Consider the following 22,964-nt stretch of genomic DNA (forward strand, 5'->3'; position numbering starts at 1 on the left):
GACAAAGAGTACTGTTAATCTTACAGCACACAATGTTATTGGATGGGCATTAATAGGACCAGAGGTATAATGAATCTTTGAACATCTGCATAAGTGCTTGTACTGAAGTGCAGATTTAAATTAAAATGGAGAACTTTGGTGACATGCTGGTGAGGTGGTTAGCACTGTTGCCTCAGAGCACGGAGGTATTTGGTTTGGGGTCTTTCTGTGTGTGTGTTTCATGTACGTGTGTGGGCTCCCTCCAGGTACTCAGGCATCCTCCCACTGCTCCCACTGCTAGGATAACTGGTGAATTATTGTGAATGTTATCTGTCTCTTTATCTTATCTTGTGCGACAGACTGGTGTCAAGTCCAGGGTGTACTTCACCTTTTGCCCACTGACAGCTGGGACAGGCTGCAGGCCTGGTTGAATTGGATAAGTGAAAGAAAATGGATGTATGGATAGATTTAAAGAGGACTTTGGCATAAGGTCAGTCAAATGTACTAGACTACATGCAATATTTAGCTTTCTTTCAGGGCCGCTGTGGCTGTAGAGTGGGTTGTTTGTCAATTGGAAGGTCAGTGGATCAGTTCCCCAGCTTCATGTCAAAGCACATCGAAGTATCCTCACCCAAGATACTGAACCCACAGTTACCCCAATGCATCAGTGTGAGGGAGCACTTGTTTGAATGTGTGTATGATTAAGTGAATGGTGCTTGTACTAAAAAGCACTTTGAGTGTTTAGTTAGAGTAGGAAGGCGCTGTATAAGTGGCAGTCCATTTGCTATCTACAATGGCTGCTTAATAATTTGTAAGTATGTATTCATACATGAAAATATACAGTATAAACCTGCATAAGGCTGAGAGGTAAGTCATCAGCAGGATGATCATGTGATCATATAGCCATATCTGTCTGGTCACAATAAGAATGAGTTCAAACATGACTATGAATAATATTATATAAGTACTTGATGAGAAGTGAGACCCTGCCTTTCACATTAAAAACTCATTCTGCCTTGAGACAGACTGAATGATCTGATGAATGCATAATGAGACAGAAAGAGGGGGCGAAGGAGCTAGTGCTGGCTCATCATCTGCTCTGGTTTTAGTGCGCGTAAAGAAAGTAGAGGAAGTGGTTGAACATTTGAACTGCCTGGAAAAAGTCTGCTTCCCATCTGCTGTGACCTCTGGTGAAACCTGCAGCGAGGCTATAAAATCAAACTTGATTCACTGCATGGAAACCTGCAATAAGTAGTGAGTGTTTGTGTAATGAAGCAAAGGATGACACCAAATTAGACCTTAGACTTTAAAAACGAATTCACTGTCACTTCATCCCACTTATGTTGGCTAACCTTGTTGAGCACTTAACGCTTCAATAAGTCTACATCAGAGTCATTAGGATGCTTCATCATATGTCTCTTTATCTTGACTGGACTATTAAAACATCTGATTAAAGCTTAAGCAAGCTCTTCTCATTAGTCTGAAAAGGCACCTCGTTAATTATGTTGTCATTATATCCTTTGCATGAAAGAGATTTTATCTCATGTGACACAAAGGCACAACCTGAAAGGACGTTATTGAGAATCGTTAACTGGTATTGACTTTACAAAGTGACACAACGTTTCCCATTTGGTCATTAAACTCATTGAAAGTGTCATGAACCAAGGTTCAGGCACACAGTGGGGACCCAAAAGCAGACTCAGTACAAATCTTCTGGAACTATGTACAGGTTTATTGGTTTAACAGAAAAGATCAGGAACAACCAGGGGAGATGAAAATCTAACTTAACGTCGAGGAAAACGGGAACAGAAATGCCCTTGGAAACCGTAATTGGGACGTCGGAAGAACCAGAGTCAGACTGTGGGATTGGAGGGGAGGGTGTCCGTGGGAGAAAGTCAGAGGAGGCAGGGACGGAAACTGAAGGTATTCTCTGGCATACAAACAGGCAGGTGGCAGGCTTCAAATGCCGGACGGTGACCACTAAGGGGTGACTATCGGTCTGGCGTGGAGCAGCCGTCTGCGCTGGGAGAAGTAGTCCTCCAGTAATTGCCTGAAATGGAATGCAGGTGCGATGGTGATGGCCCAACCTGAGGGCGTGGCCACCAGGGCAACCCGAACACTCCCTGGATACTGAGCCACAGACCATAACAGAAATTTACCTTTAGCCACTGAAACTTGAGTTTTGATTGTTTCTAAATGAAATCAAGCATCATCAGTTTTGTCAGGTGCACAGAATTTTTAGGATATAGTGTCCGTATACCAACACAGCAGATTTTAAGTCAAACAATCAATATGTGACTGAAGTGCAGCTTTAATTCAAGGAGTTTTAGGGGGAAAAGATTGCGGTTTGCTTTGGGTCATTCACTCACACTGCGTTGTGCTGTCCAGTCAGTTTTTCAGCATTTGGCTGAATCTGATCTTATCTCTGAAGTGTCTTAGCCCAAGACACTTCAGAGTTCATCCAGCTACTTCTAACAGCAGTCACATCATCAATATAAACTAGTGACCTGGTTCCACTGATAGCTATACAGGCCCACACCATATCATTACTCCCTCCATGTTTGACAGATAATTCTCTCCTTCTCCATACATTTCTTTTCCCATCATTTGAGTAGAAGCTAATCTTGCTTTTATAGCTATATCTGGAAAACTCTGATCTCACCTTCCTGGTCTTGAGTGTAACCGGTGGTTTGCACCTTGTTGTAAACACTCAGCATTTCTATTCACGAAGGCGTCTCCTGATTGTAGACTTTAACAATGACAGTCCTGCCTCCTCAAGAATATTCTTGACTTGGTTTGATGTTAGATGTTAGATGCTGCTTATCTTAACTTTGGAAATAATTCTGTCATCATCCACTTCAGTTGTCTTTTATTGTCTTTTAGGCCTTTTTGGTGTTGCTCAGCTGTTATGTGAATTCATTTTTTAAGAAAGAACCAGATTGTTGAATTGTTACATCTAAAGAAATTGCTTTTTTTCTGCTAGGTTTATTTTGTTTTTTCTGATTACTGATGAGCCAACTGCCTTGCACTGACAACTCTTTGGGCCTCATATTTAATTTTACATCAAAATTACAGTGACTCAACATCGGGTGTTTTCTGTTACATTTTTCATGAAATAATGAGCCGCAAAAAAGAGTGTTAGTCAAGTCTGTAGTTAATTTTGAGTGTCTGAAAATGGGGGACTGTGAATAAAAAGGGCTTTAATTTTTAATAATATTTTTTTGTAACACTGAATTAAACCTGAACGTGTGAACATAGTCAAGACAGCCTAAGCAATAAAATCCCATATTTGAGTTTAAATTTAGTACATGTTTGCACCCTGCACTCAAATAGCACTGTAAAAAAAAAGTCTTTTTTAAATGTGTATGTGTTGGTCACGCCATGTCTCTCTTGCCCATGTGTTTACACTGGCACATGATCCATGTTCAGTGATACTGTCAGAGTCCTTCCCTGGTTCCCGACACCCGTATAAGAGGCACTGACTGGCTAATGGGTTTTGACAGGGCAGAAAATTGATCAAGTGGCTGATCAAAAGCTCACTGCTAGAAGGCTGTTGAATGACAATTTGGGGTGATAGTGAGTGTGTCAAATTAGAGCTCTATCAAGGCTGAGGCACAGTGTGGTGCTCCCTATCCAAAGCTCATTACCAATAAGTGATGTCTGAAATATAATTTTTTGCAGCGGGATTGTGCAGTAAGAGGGAAAAAACTGATTTTATGAGAATGATCGCATAGCAGTGACCATATACTCTGACGTCTAGGTGGAGAAGCTAAGCCATGAAACTCAATGTTGGTGTAACAAACTGTTTCAGCTTATTATATGTAAGTCATTTTTAGGTTATTTAATAGAAAAAAATGATTTTTGTATTCATAAATATGCATTCATTAGTGTGTAATTTCTACAAATTGCTGTATTTTCATAAACTATTACAAGTATGTAGGAGTGAGCGCCAGTTTGTGGTAGACAACACGCTACCCCACCATCTTTAAGACAGTGGCCAAGGTGGACGTCGCTGTTTCACCTAATCGTGTTTTTGCATATGGCTAGAAACTTGGCTTTCGATATTGGCACACTTATTCTCATCAGATTAAACATGTTACCATAGCACCTCCAAACAGCTGACAATGAGCCAGCTGAACAACAACAGCTAGTTTTAACTTATAAGTTAGCATTATGCCTCCTTAACTAACACTGGCTAACAGGCGCTAACAGGGGCTAACAGCAGGTAACACAGACTAATAGCAGCTAATACAGGCTAGCAGGAGCTAAAGGCAGCAAAAACAGCAGTACTTACTGTCAGAAAGGTTCAGGATATTCTCAACAGCTCACACCATTATTGTTGTTATCAGACAGAAGTTCCTCCAGAGCTAACAGCCTGATTAGCCAGCAAAAGTCTCCACAGCGTGTCCAGAGTCTTTTTGCTATCTGAATACACTCAGTACAGAATACCACAAAATATGTATACACATATAGCTTATAGATATTATTTGAATATGTTAAAATAGAGTGCATATTATAAAATGTATTTATTTTACACAAACAGTAGTAAACATGGCAGCCATTGCTATTGTGGGGTACAGTCTAAATTTAATGTTTTTGAACTCTCTTGGGTAATGTCTTGCAGGTAACCAAAACATTTATTTATTTATTTATTCTACAGTTTATTCTACAGGGGCCACCACATGATCACTCAGCCCATTTTCTTCCTTTTTAAAAACACTGGGTCTGATAGTACTCACATTTTTTCTGGGAGTCTGGGAGTTTACTGATTAATGTTTTTACTGTAGGTTGATGTCTAAAAGTTAGATCATGTGCCTCTTCTGCACAGGCAATCTGGCAAGCTTGTTTTAGCTCCTTATATCAGTACATTTATTCTTAGTGTATGGAATTATGTCTTTGGCTTTCCTCAACAACTAATCTCCGTATCCTGCTTTGGGAAAGTAAAGTAATAAAGCTCAGAGATGTCTTCATATTTTTTTTCTTGTATCATCACAACCCATAAAATGAGCTCCCAAAAACGATAAATGCTCATTGTCTTTACAATTTGTGTACCCAGAATGATTCATAGATGTTATTAGAGATACAGATGTGACATAACACAAAATTGTTTAGTGGATTAACTAAAGCCTCAGGGCTTGCCAACAGCCTACTTGTCTGTGTTTTTGTTCCTTAGGTACATAAATTTGCAATTTTATGGATTTAGACAGTTTAATACCATGTGCACTCTTGTGTCTTAGTGCTTAGTAATACAGGGATGTCACGTTTCTGAAGACTTTATTCAGCTGCCTTTTGCTGAATCAGACACACACACTCACACTCCCAAAGCTTGCTATTATGTGGTGTTTCTCTCATTTGTTATCCTTCTTAACCACGCTTAGCATATTAAAGTGTGGTTACCAATCTGTTTTTTCACCTATTGAGTTGGTAATGGCATGTTTTTGGTTTTGGTTTTTTGGGGTTTTTTGCCTGTCCCATTTGGTTCTTTTGCCATCAGAATTGTTGTCTAAAGGCAAAGAAAGATGCCCAATGGATTTACTTTACCAAATGGACCATCCCAGCCTTGCCGTATTGGTCTATTTGATTCACCTTTGCTTTTATTGTTTATTTTATTTTCATTTGCTGAACACGGGACAGACTTGACTGGGGAAAAGAAAAGGGAGAAAGAAAGAGGGAAAGAAAAAGAGCGGGGAAGAAGGACGGTGATAAAGGGCAAAAACCAACAAAATAAACAGACAAAAAATACATATCAATCACCTGGATCACCTGTTGAGAAAGAAAAAAGAGAAAACAAGCAAAGAAAAAGAGAGCAATATAATAAACAACATCATTGCGATGATCTATGTGAATATAACAGTAAATACTAAATACACCTGTGAGCGTGCTTGTATTTAAAAGGTTCCTTCATGTAATGATCTGCTAGAGGGTGTGGGGAGCCATAGCCCCGTCCACCAGGGCATGAAGCAGGTATGGAGGAGATCAAGGTTCCAGACATCCAGAGGCCCCAAGAGCAAAGGAGACCAAGGAAGACCAATGGAGGGGCAACCGTGCCACTATCCTGGAAAGAGCTGAGGAGAGCCCCAGATGAGGGGTCACTCAGCAGCCGCGGAGCAGAAGCCAGGGGGGGTTGCAGTGACTTGCCCGTGAGCTCCGCCGGCAGCCAGCTGTGCCAGAGTGACCGAGCCCCAGGCCGAGGGGACCCCACCCCCGAAAGAACCCGAGCGAGCCCCAGGCTCCAGGCCCCGACAAGCAGCCACCAGGAGTGAGCCGGTAGGTACCTGGACGCCCACCCCCAGACACAAAGAACCACCAATGCACCGATGTCTGAGGGCGTCTGCCACTGGCAGGGGGAGTGGTGGGGGGAGATAGGCCTCCATACATGCATGTTGTTTTTTTTTTTAAATTCACTGACATACCAAGGTGACCAGGGTTATGGTGATTATTATAGATCGGCTAGCATGCCCACCTTTATATATGTAAAACATTACCAATATTGGTTGCTACATCAACATTATGATTGCTTTGGTCGCTAGCAGATTGCCATTGTTGCCTGTAGTTTGCATGGAAGACATCTTCATGCCTGCAAACACCTTCCCGCTACATGCCAAGCTGTAATAAAACTTGCAACGGAAATGGGAAACATCCATCTTCAAAATAAAAGCTGTGATTTACCGCTGCAAACAAAACCTTTCAAAAGGCAGATCTGCTAGCAAACAAAGAAATCATAACTAGGTTTTCAGTGCTGTATCGTATACCGTCTTTGACTTAGAGGAACCACTAGCCAAGCAATAGGGGAAGAAATATTTTTCAGTGGTTACCATGGGATTGCTGACTGGTCTACAGGACTGTGGGACTTGCTCTTCAAGCAACTTCAACTGAGTATATCAAAGTTAGAGAGGCAAGGCTGAGATTGTTTGGATTTATGTGGGGGGGTAGTTGATATATACTGGACAAGGGATGCTGATTATAGAGCTGCCAGGCAGGAGGAAATGAAGCAGAACACAGAGAAGATTTGTGGATGGTGTGAAGGAAGAAATGCAGAGGGTTAGTGTGATATAGCAGAATGCTAGGAATAGGTTGAGGCGACCCCTAAAGGGAGCAGCCGACAGAAGAAGAATTAATTCAGAATTCGAGATGAATGTTTTCCATGAGTGTTATAGAAGTGCTCGCCACTAAGCTACCAGGCTGGAAAAAACTGATCAGGAACATGCCGCTCCAGAGGCAGAAAGGTAGATGAACAGAGAGCATAGTTGCTTGCTCATGATTTCACAAATTATTTCAGAAGCTTTCCCCATCTTTGCTTACCTAAAAATACGTGGCTGGTCTATTTTTGATAGAACCATATCCTGTGTACATCAGAGGTTAACGTGATACTTTGGTGCTCAACTAAAGTTAATGGAGTATATTTTGCAAAGTTATCCACAAAAAACACTAAAAACTGTGAGCCTTTGCTTTTCCTGATTAAAGAATTTTTAGGCCTTCTTTGGACTTCATTTTCATTTCTTAATCAGTTTTTGTTGTTGGTGTTTTTACACTAACAATTCCACAATATTTCCATGCTAACCTTTATTTTAACCATTAGCTGTGTATTTAACATTCACGCCTGTAGTTGTGTGAAAAATGTTCACGTAAATGTCTGCATAACGATGTAATTTACATAAGTCATGTGTATATCACAGCTAATATATGGAAATATGAGTCTATAACTTGGTGCGATTGTGGCTAATGGTTTTCACCGGAGATAAAGAGCAAAAGCATAAAGTCAGCCTTCGGTGTTATACCTGCTCAAGTCAATGAGGAGGCACGTCATGACAGACACCGGACAAACAGCGTGATGAAGCAATTAAGACAGGCCTTGACAAACCTTAACAAGCTCTTGGCTGAGCTCCCCTGCTGCAGAGCTTGTTAAACCTCACATGTTTGTGCAAGCAGCCCACTAATGAGCCAAATCTACAGTTTGTAATCAATTAATCTCCTTGACAAGGGTATGGGAAAAGGGAGAAAAGGCTTTGAAAGAGTTGGAAATGAGAGCGAGGGCCAGACTGACTTTGTTTTTCATATGATGCTCATTTGGACTCATGTTGATGTTCATTTATTTCCTCTGGCAGAACTCAAAAAAACATTTGGGCTTCCTGTACACTAAGTGACGGTACATAATGAAGACAGCGCGTCATGTTTAGTAAAGTGTCTGTTGGAACACATTCATTATCTCTTTAATGCGATGTTAAATCATAATTAATGGATGCAAATCAACTTCAGTTTTACATGTATGACCTCTTTTCACTTTCCTCACAACAGGAATTAGATTTGTTAAGCAAATAAAGTGAAATACAAATCGGGTTTGCCAAAGGAGCTACAAACCACTGCTTCAAAATGTGCCTATAATTCATTAAAATTCATTGATTTTATTATAATGGAAATGTTCAAAGCATAGCCTGGACGTATAAAATCTACATTACTTTGCACTGAGATCTCTTAAAAAAGAGCTATGGGTCTTTATTGTCTCCGTCCAGGCTTTTTTATGATCTTTTTTGCTCCACAACTCTCTCATTCTTCCATTTCTCTTTCCTCGGCAGATTTTTAAGCAATTTTTTATGCAGCATGAGCTGTTAATATGCTCTGAGCGGCATTTTGGCATACAAGTACTAAATTCTGTCTGCCATTCTCTGTCGTTTTATGTGTCTCACCTATTATCACTCATTATCAAAACATATTTCCGTAGGACACTTCTCAATTTTATTACTCAGTCAATTTAATGCACTGTGATTTTATGTGAAGTGTTGTGTTCACCTCATTGAAGCTTGAGAGTCTTGGAATGTGTAGATGTTGGCAAATGCAGCTTGCAGTTACTTTGGTCAGACTAATTTTACTTCAGCCACTTCAGTAAATCTAACTTGGTACTGTTTTTTACTCATACAGTAATAAACAAACTCATACAGAAAAAAATGAACCAAAATAATGTCATAATACAGAATTTGGGTCACTGTGCAACATAATACTTTGATAATATCTGTTACTTACTCACACAGTTTATTTGGTACACCTTGCTAATACTGAATTGTACCCATTTGTTCTTTCAGAGTTGCTTTAATAGTTCATGGCACAGATTAAACAATGTGCTGGAAACATTCCTCAGAGATTTCGGCCCATTTCATATGATGGCATTGTAGCACAGTTGCTGCAGATTTGTCAGCTGCACGTTCATGAAGAATCTCCCATTTCACTACATCCCAAAGGTGCTCTGTTGAGATCTGGTGACTTTCGAAGTCATTTGAGTACAGTGAACTCACTGCCATGCTTATGAAACTAGTGTGAGATTATCTGAGTTTTGTGTTTTCCTGCTGGAAGCAGCCATCAGAAGGTGGGTACAGTGTGATAGTTAATAGATGGACATGGTCAGAAATAATATTCAGGTGGGCTGTGACATGTAAATAATGCTCAGTTGGTACCAAGAGTTCCCAAATGTGCCAAGAAGCTTTGATACAAGGCACAATGCTTTCCTTTATAAACTGTCGGTTTCTTGTTCTAGTTGACAGGAGAGGCACCTGGTGTGGTCTTCTGCTGCTGTAGCCCATCTGCTTTGAGGTGTTCAGAGATGCTCTTCTGCATACCTTGGTTGCTACGAGTGGTTACTTGAGTTGCTGTTGCCTTTCTGTCAGCTTACACTGTAAAATCTAATTAGTTCCCAGAACTCAAAAAAATTATGGAAACTCGTTGCCTCAAAAAAATTGAGTAAAGCTTAGCTAAAAATGACTAAGTTAGGACAACGTATTTATTTTGAGTACTCTGTACAAGCTCATTTGTTCCCAGAACTCAAAAAAATTGGATCAAGTTTACGTAAGATGACCAAGTTAGGGCAACTTACTCATTTTGAGTACACTGTACTCAAAATGTACACAGCCGTGTTAGTTCCCAGAACTCAAAAAAATTATGGAAACTCGTTGCCTCAAAAAAACTAAGTAAAGCTTACTTAGGATGACTGTTAGGACAACTTATACATTGCAAGTCTGCAGTATTAAGAATAACTTGATATTTCTGACTGTACAATACTAATTGTTAACCTACTGACAAACATTTCAAGTTCAACTAAATGAAAAAACAATTTGTGGTAACCTGATTATGACTAAAAATAATTAACAACACTTTTTGTAATGATGTTAAAATGAGCACAACTTTTATTTTCAAACACAACAAAGTACAACAGCCAACATACTGGACACTGTTCTGCTGAATAAAAATTATATTGCCATCACTGTTATAATCTTACAATGAAACAAAGTCTCAGATGTAATTATTCTGAAAATAAGTTTAGGTCTACCACAAGTTTGTTTCGTACTTACATTATTTATATAATCAAAATAAAATATTTATTGTTCTGTCACAAGTGCAGTCTCTAATTTAAACAACACATTCGTTTTTCATTCCAACACAGGAGCTGGAATGTTGTAATATTTTAAGGATGGCTTGTTTCCAGTCCAGGCATTACTGCCTGAATGACTGTCATGGATCGAGGTGATCCAAATGTAGGTGCAGAAGAAAGTCTTTAACTTCCCTTAAGTACAGTTGCAGTGGATGTGGGTTGGAGATGCAATGAGCTTGAACCTGCAGGTGACCACCTTCACTGACCACACCATCTGTGATGGAGGACTCATCTCTCCTGGTGTCCTGCAAGCAAACAATCATATTTTTTGGAACATGAACTTAATTGCTTTCTTAAAACATTTTTTTCTGCATTTGGTATAAAACAGACTCCAATTTAGACAATCTCAGGCTCCCTCCCCGCCGGAGAGGTGACATTCAATGTCCCAAATTCTCAGTCTAGATAGCTGTGACCACCACGCAACACACAATATTGTCATGAAAGCATCATTTTAAAAAGGGCTATGCAAACATGGGCAATAACTTTCATTCTAATGATGTGCAAAATGATTTGGGCACAAAACAAATTTTGCTGTTAGAAAACTTGCAGACTTCACTATATACAGTGTAGACCCTCTAAACTAAGTTTGGGGGATGTGAACTTTCAAGAAATGCAGACCAAACTGTTGTTGTTTGTTTACTTACACAGCATGTCTTGTAGAATTAACTGGAGTCACAGCAACAGCACAGTGCAGTCATATCTCAAGTCTAATAACAGACAGGAAAAGATCAGTAAAGAAACAACTTCCCCAAACCAAAGCACAAACAAAACAATAAGTAAAACAGGCTGATCTAAAGTATGATTAAAGTTCAGCCTGATTAATATAAATGTCACTGACAGTTGCTAATATATTGGAAAAACAAAACACTTACCACTGAGTTGATGTCTTTCTGTCCAACAACAGGAGTGCTGGTCCCGAGCCTCAAAGACAGTAAGAAGCAAGCAGAGGGAGAAAAAACAGAACATATTTCAGAAACTGATTTGATCCTTAATGGCTGTGCAATCATTGTAACATAGAGTTTGCTTATGTTGTTAAATAAAGGCTAGATTTGACATTAATAGATGCCACAGATGTTCTAAAGCTGCCACAAAGCATGAAAAAATAGACGTCTCCGAAAACGTCGGAGCATTTTTGCAAATATGTGATGTCTTGATAAATCGAGCAGACATTTGAACTTTACACAGCTACATTCTCGCCTGAAAATATCTTAAAAGTTTATTTTGTGACCCAGAAAAAGTAATACGTTTTTCAGCAGTGCTCCTCCGCCATTGCCGCGCTTACAAGTGCGCACAGGCTCCGACAACCGTGGCCGACAAATGCGATCCTCCTTTTCACCAGACTACCCTTTCTGGGTCACAAAATAACCTTTTAAGATATTTTCAGGCGAGAATGTAGCTGAGTAATGCTCAAATATCTACTTGATTTATCAAAATATCACATATTTGCAAAAGTGCTTCCACGTTTTCGGAGAGCTCCGTTATCCACCCCCCACACCCACCCCACCCCTAACGGCTGCACCTCCCAAAGAATTTTGTCTGGGCTCTTATCTCACTTATTTATTTCAAACAATCAACAAAAAAATTCACCGACATAGTTTTATGTAAGGTTTTTAAGGTTGTGGTGTTAATTTTTAAGTAACATGAGCACAGCGGCAGCAGCAACGCTAGGCTAACACTAACTAGCTAGCAAGATTTTAAACCTGGTGCTAAACTAAGAGAAGCCACAAAATCAGTTTGAATAAGAGTAAACATTTACTCACCAAGTCAGTAAAGATCCACAGCAATGACAACAATAATATCTCCAGGTTTGCTCAATATATTCCATAACAAATGCTGGTGCCATGAACATGCGGACTGATCCGGGAGGGAGGGGGACGGTAGTCACGTGGCATTTTCAAAACACATCTTTCATCCTTCCGCCCTGAGAAGCAAAACTTCCAGCTTACTTAGTTTTTCTAAGTTAGGACAGCTCAAATTAATCGAGTTTATCAGCATTTTTGCATAAAAAGTACTGGTAAGTTATTTAAATTGAGTTCTAATAACAAATTGATAAAAATTGAGTTCAGCCTATTTAATATTTTTAATTAAACACAATATTACATTTTACAGTGTATAGGAATCTGGTCATTCTCCTTTGACCTCTCACCAACAAGGGATTTTCATTCAGAGAGCCACTGCTCGTTGGATATTTTCTTTATTTCAGACTCTAAACATGGTTTTGTGGGAAAATTCCAGTAGATTAGTAGTTTCTGAAATGCTCAGAACAGCCAGTCTGGTACAAACAATCTTGCCAAATTTTGATGGTTTGTTTGGCCGTAGCTCAGGTGGCAGAGCAGGTCAGCCACTAACCAGAAGGTCAGTGGTTCGATCCCAGTCTGCATGCTAAATATCCTTGGGCAAGATACTAACCCCATGTTGCTCTCCGATGCATCCATTGGAGTGTGACTGTGTATGAATGTTAGATAGAGCACTTAAGAGCTTAGAAGAAGTGATTGGGTGAATGAATTAGTTGTATAAAGCGCTTTGAGTGCTCAGACAGAGTAGAAAAGCGCTATATAAGAAACAGTCAATTCACCATTTATTTGACCTTCAGCAGGTAACCTTGCCCAAGTTGAGTTGAGTTGCTGCCATGTGATTAGCTCATTTAAGTTTCCTTCTCTCATCTGCTTCTCTCAACCGGTCACAGCAGATGGCTGCCCTCCCTGAGCCTGGTTCTGCCGGAGGTTTCTTCCTGTTAAAAGTGATTTTTTCCTCCCCACTGTCGCCAAGGTGCTTGCTCATAGGGGGTCATATGATTGTTGAGTTTTTCTCTGTATGTATTACTGTAGGGTCTACCTTACACTATAACGTGCCTTGAGGCAACTGTATAAATAAAACTGAAGTTAATGAGCAGTTAAACTGGTGTACCTAATGAAGTGACCTTTGAGTACATTCAACTGCATACAAGTTAATACACTGCTAACCAGCTCTGCAGTATTATACAATCCTACAACCCTGTTCTATAAATTAAAAAAAATTAAAGTGTCCTGATTCTGAGCTGTGTGTTGCATGAAGCACATGTTTTTCTTTTTAAATTTAACATAACTGCTTATATAGTTTTGATTTTTGGCCTGAGTAGATTATAATAAACTAATTGTAACTCGCACACATGTTGCCTATTGTTTAATACATTTATGGAAATTTATTTTGTGTAAACTTCAGCTGCTTAATGGTCTGACACTAGTTAAAGTCGGCCAGATCACTTTTTTTCTGTAGGATACATGCCACTAAATCAAATACACAAGACTACAAAATGTTTTGTTTTTGTTGAGGTTTGCTTTTGGGGTATCTAGTAACATAATTTGTATAAGAAAAATCCATCACACGTGTACTACGTGTTTTTAAAAATAGCCCTCTTGAGCTGCACTGTGTCAGAGTGCATTTCATTTCAGTTTATCAACCTGGAGCAGATGTTCCAGGGATGCGATTCATGTTTTCTGCATCCTGTTAAGGGGTGATGAGCAAGACCACATTCTTCTCTGCTGGCTGACTGTGCATTGCGTTGTATTCATGGGTAACCACAAAGCCTAAATTGAACAGCAGCAGGGAGAGGGCATTTCATCAGTGCAAGTGAGAATAAATGTGCTGTGATACAAAATGTAGCAGGGTAAGGAAAGGTTGGAAGGGAAGGAGAGTGTGAGAGGCAGGACAGACGGGGATTAAATGGATGAGAATCCATTCTATGCTGTGCTCTTATAGTGCTGGCATTCAGTTCAATGCTTATCCCAAAGGGTCATAACGTTTCACTAATGGATACTGAGTGGATTGATCCCTACAGCATTACTGGAATGGATGGTATGAGGCTGCCAGACACCCTTACTCATAGATGTAAAGATATTTAGACTGTAGAGAAATTTACACTGAAAAGGCACACACACTCATTCACTCAACACACGATTTACTCATGCACCACCCCCACACATCTGTCCAGAGGAAAACGCACAGTGCTGTCAGTACGTACTCTCTGAAATTGAACAGACATGCAAAGAAATCAGTAATGCTATCAAACACTTCCTGGCTGCTCACAGGCTTCATTTAAACACTGTATGTACATAATTCACAGTGTCTGAAAATAGACCTCTGATGTAAATAATGCAGAGGGGCCATTAAAGAAGGCAAAAACAAACACGTGGAGGGAAGAAAGCACAGAGGAAGAATGGATGTGAAGGCCGTAGAAGAATGAATTTAAGTTAGAGGATCTGTTAGTAGGAGTAGTTTGTTTGTCTCAGCATTATGCCCAATCAGACGAGGCTCCGTGGAAGACAATAGGTAAAAGAAATGGACTTGCTTTTCTAGCCTGATGAGGTGAGCTGCATTAGCTGACAGCCCTTAAGAAATGCGACAGGGTAAACTGGGATAATGAAACATGTAGAAAACATGTAATAGGCTTGACTAAAGGTGCTTACACACCGAATGCGTAGAATCTGTGTTAATGTTTTGTGCATTAACAATATTTGCTTATTCTTACTGCAGTTGTTCACACAGACCACATAACTTTGGTGGACAAATTTTCTGAATTTATTTATTTAGATTTTTCTGATTTTTTGGATCTGAATAAACTGACCAATCACACCACTACATTTGGCAACAAGTGCACTCATAGCGAGTGCGAGTGCAATATTTTTATATTATTATTTTAGTATGGAAATAGTGTGCCAGACACGCAGCTCTGGGTCAGTTGGCTCCCTGAAATTATTTCTCTACCTCCTCAGATGTGGTCCCAACTCTGCTAACAAGAGCTCAAACTGCTCCACTGACAAGCTGAAATATCTATGAAAGCAGTCGTGATACAGCTTCAACTCATGGATCAAAACATGAAATTCTCCCTGCTGCTGACTTCTCCTGAGAACTAGATGAAACCAGAATCTCAGTTTCTTCCTTTTCTTGTAACATCAGGACCAGCTCATTATTGCTTGATGTCAACTTCAGACTGCATTTTTGAGGACAAATTTTCAGCAAAAATGCAACATGTTTGGTGTTTTTAAATGTTACACAACAAGTTCACATATGAAAAATTCAGAATTTCATGTCAGTCTGTGAGTTAATGGCCTTAACTCTAAAAGTTTTACTGTAAACACTCGCTAGCCTAGTAATACAGACTGCGACTTATAATGCATGTAGTAGACTAGTTTGTTTGTTTTTTAACTTAAATTGCATACTTAGTTGTTCAAACAAGTAGCTGTGATTCTACATGCATTCAATGTAAGTATGTGGATAGTGTGGTCATAGTGTTAACAAATACCCCAACAATCCCATGACCCCCTATAAGTAAGTGCTTTGGCGACAGTGGGAAGGAAAAACTCACTTTCAACAGGAAGAAACTAGCAGAACCAGGCTCAGGGAGGACGGCCATCTGCCGTGACTGGTTGGGGGTGAGTGGATAAGGACAGGAAAAAGACATGCTATTGAATAGAGCTAGAGAATAATAATAACAAATAATTAAATGCAGAGAGTCATATAAACACATGGTTAGTGAAAAAGGTGACTAAAGAAGAAACACTCAGTGCATCGTGGGAATCACCCCAGCACCCTAAACCTATTAAAGGATAACTAAGGGAGGTTTCAGGGTCACCTGATCCAACCCTAAATATATGCTTTATCAAAAAGGAAAGTTTTAAGCCTATTCTTAATAGTGAAGAGGATGTCTGTCTCCTGAATCCAAACTGGAAGCTGGTTTCATAGAAGTGGGGACTGCAATCTGAAGGCTCTGCCTCCCATTCTACTTTTAAATTCTCTGGGAACCACAATAAAGCCCACTGTCTGAGAGTGAAGTGCTCTAATTGGGTGATACAATACTATAAGTCATTAAGATAAGATGGGGCCTGATTATTCAAGACCTTGTATGTGAGGAGCAGTATTTTTAATTCTATTCTGGACTTAACAGGGAGCCAATGAAGGGAAGCCAATATAAAAGAAATATGCTCTCTCTTTCTAGTCTCTCTCAGTACTCTTGCTGCAGCATTTTATATCAACTGAAGGCTTTTTAGGACATCCTGATAATAATGAATTACACTAGTCCAGCCTAGAAGTAATAAATGCATGAGTAAGTTTTTCAGCAGTTTCTCATTTTGAAGATATTGCACAAATGGAAGAAAACAGTCCTACATATTTGTTTAATATACACATTAATGGACATATCCTTATCAAAACTGACTTCAAGGTTCCTCACAGTGTTGCTGGAGACTGAGTATCTGGTTAGAAACTGCATTTTTATGATTTTTAAGGCTGAGTACAATGACCTCAGTTTTATCTGAATTTAGAAGTAGGTCTTTATGTCTTTAAGACATTCCTGCAGTTTAACTAATTGGTGTGTGTTATCTGGCCTCATGTATAGATAAAGTTGGGTGTCATCTGCATAGCAGTGAAAATGTATGCTATGTCTTCTAATGATGCTGCCTAAGGATAGCATGTATAATGTAAACAGAATTGGCCCTAACACTGAACCCTGTGGAAGTCCATAATTAACCTTAGGGTGTGAAGAGGACTCATTTACATAAACAAATTGGAGTCTAGCAGATAGATATAAGTTAAACTACTTTAGCACAGTACCTGTAATACCTACTGCGCGCTCTAATCGTTCTAATAGAATATTATGGTCAACAGTATCGAACGCTGCACTGAGGTCTAGCAGGACAAGCACAGAGAGGAGTCCACTGTCAGAGGTCATAAGAAGATCATTTGTAACCTTCACTAAAGCTGTTTCTGTGCTGTGATGAGCTCTGAAACCTGACTGAAACTCTTCAAATAAGCCATTCCTCTGCAGATGATCTGTTAGCTGTTTGACAACTACTCTTTCAAGGATTTTTGATATGAAAGGAAGGTTGGAGATTGGCCTATAATTAGCTAAGACAGCTGGGTCTAGAGATGGCTTTTTAAGTAATGATTTAACTACTGGCAGCTTGAAGTTCTGTGGTACATTATTAGAGATAGGTTGATCATATTTAAGACTGAAGCATTAATTAATGGCAGGACTTCTTTAGGAATGTTAATGGTTTGGAGGAAGTAATTACTGAAGTTAGCTCAGAAAGATAAATTAGAGAAAAAGACTAAATACATGAGAAGAATCAATGGTACTGAAAGCAGCTGTGCATAATGTTACTTCTGTGAGATGGTTATAAGGTTTTTATTTATCACTACATTTTTTTGTAAAGAAATTCATGAAGTCTTTACTAATTAACGTTAAAGGAATGGTTGGCTCAGCAGAGCTCTAACTCTTTGTCAGCCTGGCTACAGTACTGAAGAGAAACCTAAGATTGTTTTTATTTTCTTCAATCAGTGATGAATAGTAAGATGTTCTAGCTTTACGGAGGGCTTTGTCATAAAGCAGTAAACTGGCTTTCCAGGCTAAATGATTTTGGTTTCTTAATCTGATGATTTAAAAACATCCAGATGGAAAATATTCAGTTCCAGACTTTAAAGTAAGTCTTTATTAGTGATTTTACTTATTTATCTCTTATATAAAATGGGTAAAATTTTGGTATTGTTAGTATCTGTTAAGCACACAAGTTTCTAGCAGCCAATGTGAAGCCCTCACTGCCAACAGTTGTTCTCCACTGTTATATCTCTGAGATTTGATCATGTTCGAGTTAAATATTTGTTGGCAAGAAAGAGACATAACTAACCTAAACTGGACTACACTAGCTAAATGATTATTCTGGAGTTGAAGGTCACTTTGCTTTGTGTTTACATCAGAATGTCTTTTCTTTGATCTACAACACTATCAGAAGCATTTAGCAGCACAGTCTGAAGAAATTTGCCTTCAGTCCACATATATCCTTTGGGTCATGGTTGCACTTGGAGTACCTGCTATTTTAAACTTATATATGTTAAAATAAAACCATATCTGTAGTGTCAAATGGATGTGAACAGAAGCACAACCTGCATAACTGGAAGTTAAATTGACAGGTAGAGAAATATTCCTCCATTTTTATTGTTTCCAGTTTCTCCCCTTATTGGAGGATTGTGCTGAGGGTTTATTTATTTGTTCAACTGTGATGCCTGAGCCCCATGACCACAACCGGCAGATAAATACATCACCATGTTGCGCTAAAAATAGGCCCGCTGCTGTTTTGCAGCACACTTACAAAAAACACAAAACTGTGCATGCTCACACACAACAGTTTCCTGCACACCCACAAGCTAGAAACTGCAAGCACACTGTATGCACACAAATGTAGAGCCTTAGAAGCTGGAAGGAAACACCTAATTACAGTCCCACCTTCAGGGGGCTGAAAAGCAAAATGTAGAGCTACTTTTTCCTTTTTCCCCTGACAGTATACGACCCAGCCAAGTGTCAAGTACATTGTATTAGTGTGGACACTCGGTGACCAGAGGAGTTCTTTAAGTACATGTCATGATAGAGGCCCTTCAGTTGTCCTCACACAAAACTGTGCACATGTACACACACACGACATTTTGATCATCTGTCTCTACCGTTCTCTTTTGTCCACACCCCGCCACTTCCTGCGGTAGAAACAAGACAACTGTGTCTGTCTGAGTCACCTCAGTCCTCTCCCACTAGGCACTGCATGGTCGCATCTGACAGACCACATCAGACAAAGAGACACTCACACACCCGTCTATCCCCAAGCTCACACAGCAGACCATACCTTTGCAAACAACCGTATAGTTTTTTTTGTTGAATGCATACATACATGTCTGCATTATGAAAATGAAATAGACAAAACTGATAGCATTTTTTGTTATTATTTTTATATATGCAATACAGACCTCTTTCTATGATTTACTCATGAGTATGTCCCAATGACTGTAGAAAAGTACATTACATTATACACTGCATTTCAGTACAGTCATTAGTATGTCCTAGAAGACCTATAAATCATATATATATGTACTATTGAATTTAAATTACCTTTACCTTTCCAGGTCTTCTCAAAAATGTGCACAAGGACACATGCATCATAAGGACATGGGTATATGCATGTACTTGCTTCAGAACGCAATAATCCATATCACACTTTTTACCCATAGTGTACCATCAGAAGTAGTGCTGCAACAGTGAGACTGCAGGGCCTTTTTTAGACTTTATTTGTACAATATAATGTACACCGCAAACAAAAGAGTGTATATTTTATCTTCCTAGCATTTCTGTGACATCTGTATCTCACAAGCATGCCTGACATACATCTGGCTCATGTCATGTTGGAGAAGTTGGGGTGAGAGTTAACTGGCTTCCCGTTTTCAAGAACTTCTCTTTTTTATCGTTCCCCTGGCACTTGGTAAATTTCTCTCCCTGGAAAAAGTTTCAGTCTCTGATTGAGCCATATTGTGTTACACTTCTTTCATTTTTTGCATGAAAGGAAAAAAGGGCAAGCCTCCTTTCAAGAGAAAATTTATAAAAAAAAATCCTGATGCATCAGCCTTCTCTCCAGACCAACTGTTTAATTGCAACCTGTCAAGTTCTCCAGACATCCCACTGTGAACCAGAGGTGTGCTGAGATTTAGCTACATCTTGAATAATGGCCATTTGATAGTCAACTTGCAGTTACCAGTGAAAATTGACACTAAAACTAACACCACGCCAGCAGGAGCATTTGCAAAGTAGCGTCTGTCCCTCCTCCCCACTGAGAGAGTGGGCTAAGGAGTGAAACACAAGTGGGAGAGGAGATTAAGAAGAAGTGGAGGAACACAGAAAAATAGACAAACACTGGGCTCGTGTGAGTCAGAGAACTGAAAAAGTGATTTGTCATTGCATTCAGTTAACAATTGCCCCTGAAACCTAGCTGTCAGACACAAGCTAAAAGACCACCAGCCTTCACCGATGATGCATCAGCACCACAGTATTCATGCAATTTTAAGTACTGTTCTTCCTTTAGAGACAGTACCAGCTGGAGTAGATGTGTTTGGCTCTATATTCCAGCACAATTCAGAAGTTTTTTGTTTGTTTGTTTTTTTTAAAAAAAGGTTTTCTTTCCCCCCCTATCTTTTGATGTAAAGGGAATAAAAGAAAAAAAAAAAATTTTTCCCTGCAAACACTGATAAGCTGTTTTCAAAGGATTATCTATATGAAAGCTGGAGAGAGACGCTGCAGTAAAAGACATGACGAACTGAAGCCCATACAAAAATGTGGCTGCAGCCACAGGCTCTACATGCAAAATGCTTCTAGTGCCTAATAAAACCAGAGCAGACATAGAGCACTGCCATACATTTGAATGCCACGCAGCCTCTCCAAATTTATTGTCTGTCTTGGTGCTTTTGTTTGATTGTTATTATTTGATCAGTGCAGCTGTTTACACTGCCAAAGCCAGCTTTTCAAATCTCTTATCTGAATTTGACAGCGTAACTACAATGACGTGTACGTGAGTTTGTGAATGCTGTCAAAACACTTCCGAGTGCACAGCAGTCCTTTAACCTGAGCATTCCAGTGTGAATGTAGGCCTGCTTCTGTTTGATGCTTTTTCTTACTTTTTTATTTTACTGATAATGTAAAATAAATAACTGTTAATATAAATGATCATGAATGGTTACGATATACAATAATGAATACAGAGAATAGGGTTCTCCTAGGATTTTGTCTTCTTGGCTATCTGTTATTAAGAACAACATTTACACCTGGGCAGGTATTTCCACTTTTCATTTTGCAGCATGTTCCAACCATGAACAGGATCCCAAAAAGCCATATCAGTTTGACTACTGAATCACTGCTAATGATTGAGAAAACTGAGCAGCAAAACCAGCAAAACCACTACATTAGACACTAATATAGCCTTTCATGAAACATTTGGAACTTGTAATTATTTATATTTGCTTTCAAGTCAGTCACAATCAAATGGAAAAACTGCCTTTGTAACATAATATTATTTTTGGTTAATAGTATAATTTTACATGAGTTTGTGTTGATGATATAACGTTGGGTCTAGTGATGAAGTTCACACAGGTTTTGGTTATAATCATCAAATATAAATAGATTTTTTTATTTGATATATGAATGCAAATAATGATGTAAAACATTTGCATTTTCTCTAATACTGTTTTTTTAATTGTGACATGTTTAATCGTTTTTCAAAATGAGATAAAAACCAGTTATGGAATGATGAGATAAGGAGAAGCTGAGTTTGATATCGAATGTAAAGTCTGTAATTACTGAGACTATCTTTTTATGACATAAATTATTTAGAGCATATATGTATGAAGATCACTCAAATATAATTATTTTTCTTGATGTGAATATGTTATGTGTGAAGTTGTCGAAATAACTGTGTCGTTTCTGCAACATAGCATAACTTGAGTGATCCAAAATTAATTGTAAAGATTACTTTATACATTCTATATATCGCATGTTTATGATATTTTTGCAGGCATAAGGATTGATTATGTCACAGACTTGTGGGTTTTGTGCAGCATATTTCAAGCTGTAGTGTCTGTAGCAATAATTGACATCATAGGAAGTATAAGCAACACTAGCATAAATGAGAAGATTTTTGAATTATTTGTCATTATTTTAAAATAACTCATTTTAAAAGTAGAATATGAACTCTGAATGAAAACTTTTATTTAAGCATGTTTCATTGGGAATTCTACATATTCAATATTATATCTTTTAACTGCAAGACCTGGGATAGATGCTTGCACAGATGCCCACATGGTGTCCTCTTTTAATAAAAATACATTCAAATTGGTCACTCAAAGTATGCTTCATAAGCTATTTTGCTTTTAAATCGAAATCTTTGGTATTTCGTTTCACTTTGTCATTACCAAACTCCATTACTGGAACAGGTCAATTGCTTTTTATGCTTTGCGCTGTGCAGGGACAGCCAGTGGATTGGGCTTGTCTTTATCGGTTAGGGTTGGTGTTAGCTCACAGAGGTGATTTATCTTTATCAAAGAATGCTTCTAAAATGAATAGTCAGTGTTCACATTGCGTTTTTATGCATTTGTGTGAATTACAACATTAGCTGTATGTACAGCTGTCAGTGCAGCTCGGTCAGCAATGCTGTGCACCTAAATTAATAAAGCATTCGCTGTCATCAAACCAAAATGTTTCCCTGTCATCACACTGGCTTCATCTGAGCCTTTGTCCCTCTCTCTCAGCTCCTCCACCATTTTTTCAAATTTGCACTACACAGCACCAGGATGCACACTGTAATTGCCCATCATTTTCCACTGTAATACTGAACGTGTCACCAATGAATGACTGCAATGAATTCACTCCCTCCTAGATTTTCATTAGCTTCCTCTTGATACCATCTATTGCCATCCCCATATGAGACGAGACTTCGCTGTGCTTAGAGGTAAAAATGCAAAAGTAGCACTGACTGTACTGTTATGCTGGTTGATCCTCTTTTGAAGACATTTTACACTCTGAGCAAGTACAAAGGGACCATTAAAAGCGTGTCCACTCTATCAGTAATTTAGCATTTGAGCTACCGGTACTTTTGTTGATGAAATACTTTTTTCTAGATCTAGCGATCAAAAGCTCTCTGATGGGCCAGCAACTGGACCATGGTATACCCCACCTCATGCCCTCAGACACGTGTGTTTTGCCAGAGCTAGCTTTGTTATATGAACA

The 22,964-nt window shown here is 39.0% G+C and overlaps 1 protein-coding gene and 1 long non-coding RNA gene across 6 annotated transcripts in view; one reads left to right on the forward strand and one right to left on the reverse strand.

The window, feature by feature from the left end:
* sphkap (SPHK1 interactor, AKAP domain containing) overlaps nucleotides 1-22,964 on the forward strand; it is a 123,345-nt gene that overhangs the window by 31,480 nt on the left and 68,901 nt on the right. The window lies entirely within an intron of this gene.
* LOC134641694 (uncharacterized) lies at nucleotides 10,337-11,529 on the reverse strand. Its single transcript, XR_010095560.2, has 3 exons — nucleotides 11,269-11,529; nucleotides 11,041-11,103; nucleotides 10,337-10,641 (listed from the first exon to the last, which is right to left on the reverse strand). It is a non-coding gene; the product is annotated as an uncharacterized LOC134641694 (long non-coding RNA).

This window comes from Pelmatolapia mariae, linkage group LG14, assembly GCF_036321145.2.
Source record: "Pelmatolapia mariae isolate MD_Pm_ZW linkage group LG14, Pm_UMD_F_2, whole genome shotgun sequence".
In the NCBI taxonomy this organism is placed as follows: Eukaryota; Metazoa; Chordata; class Actinopteri; order Cichliformes; family Cichlidae; genus Pelmatolapia; species Pelmatolapia mariae.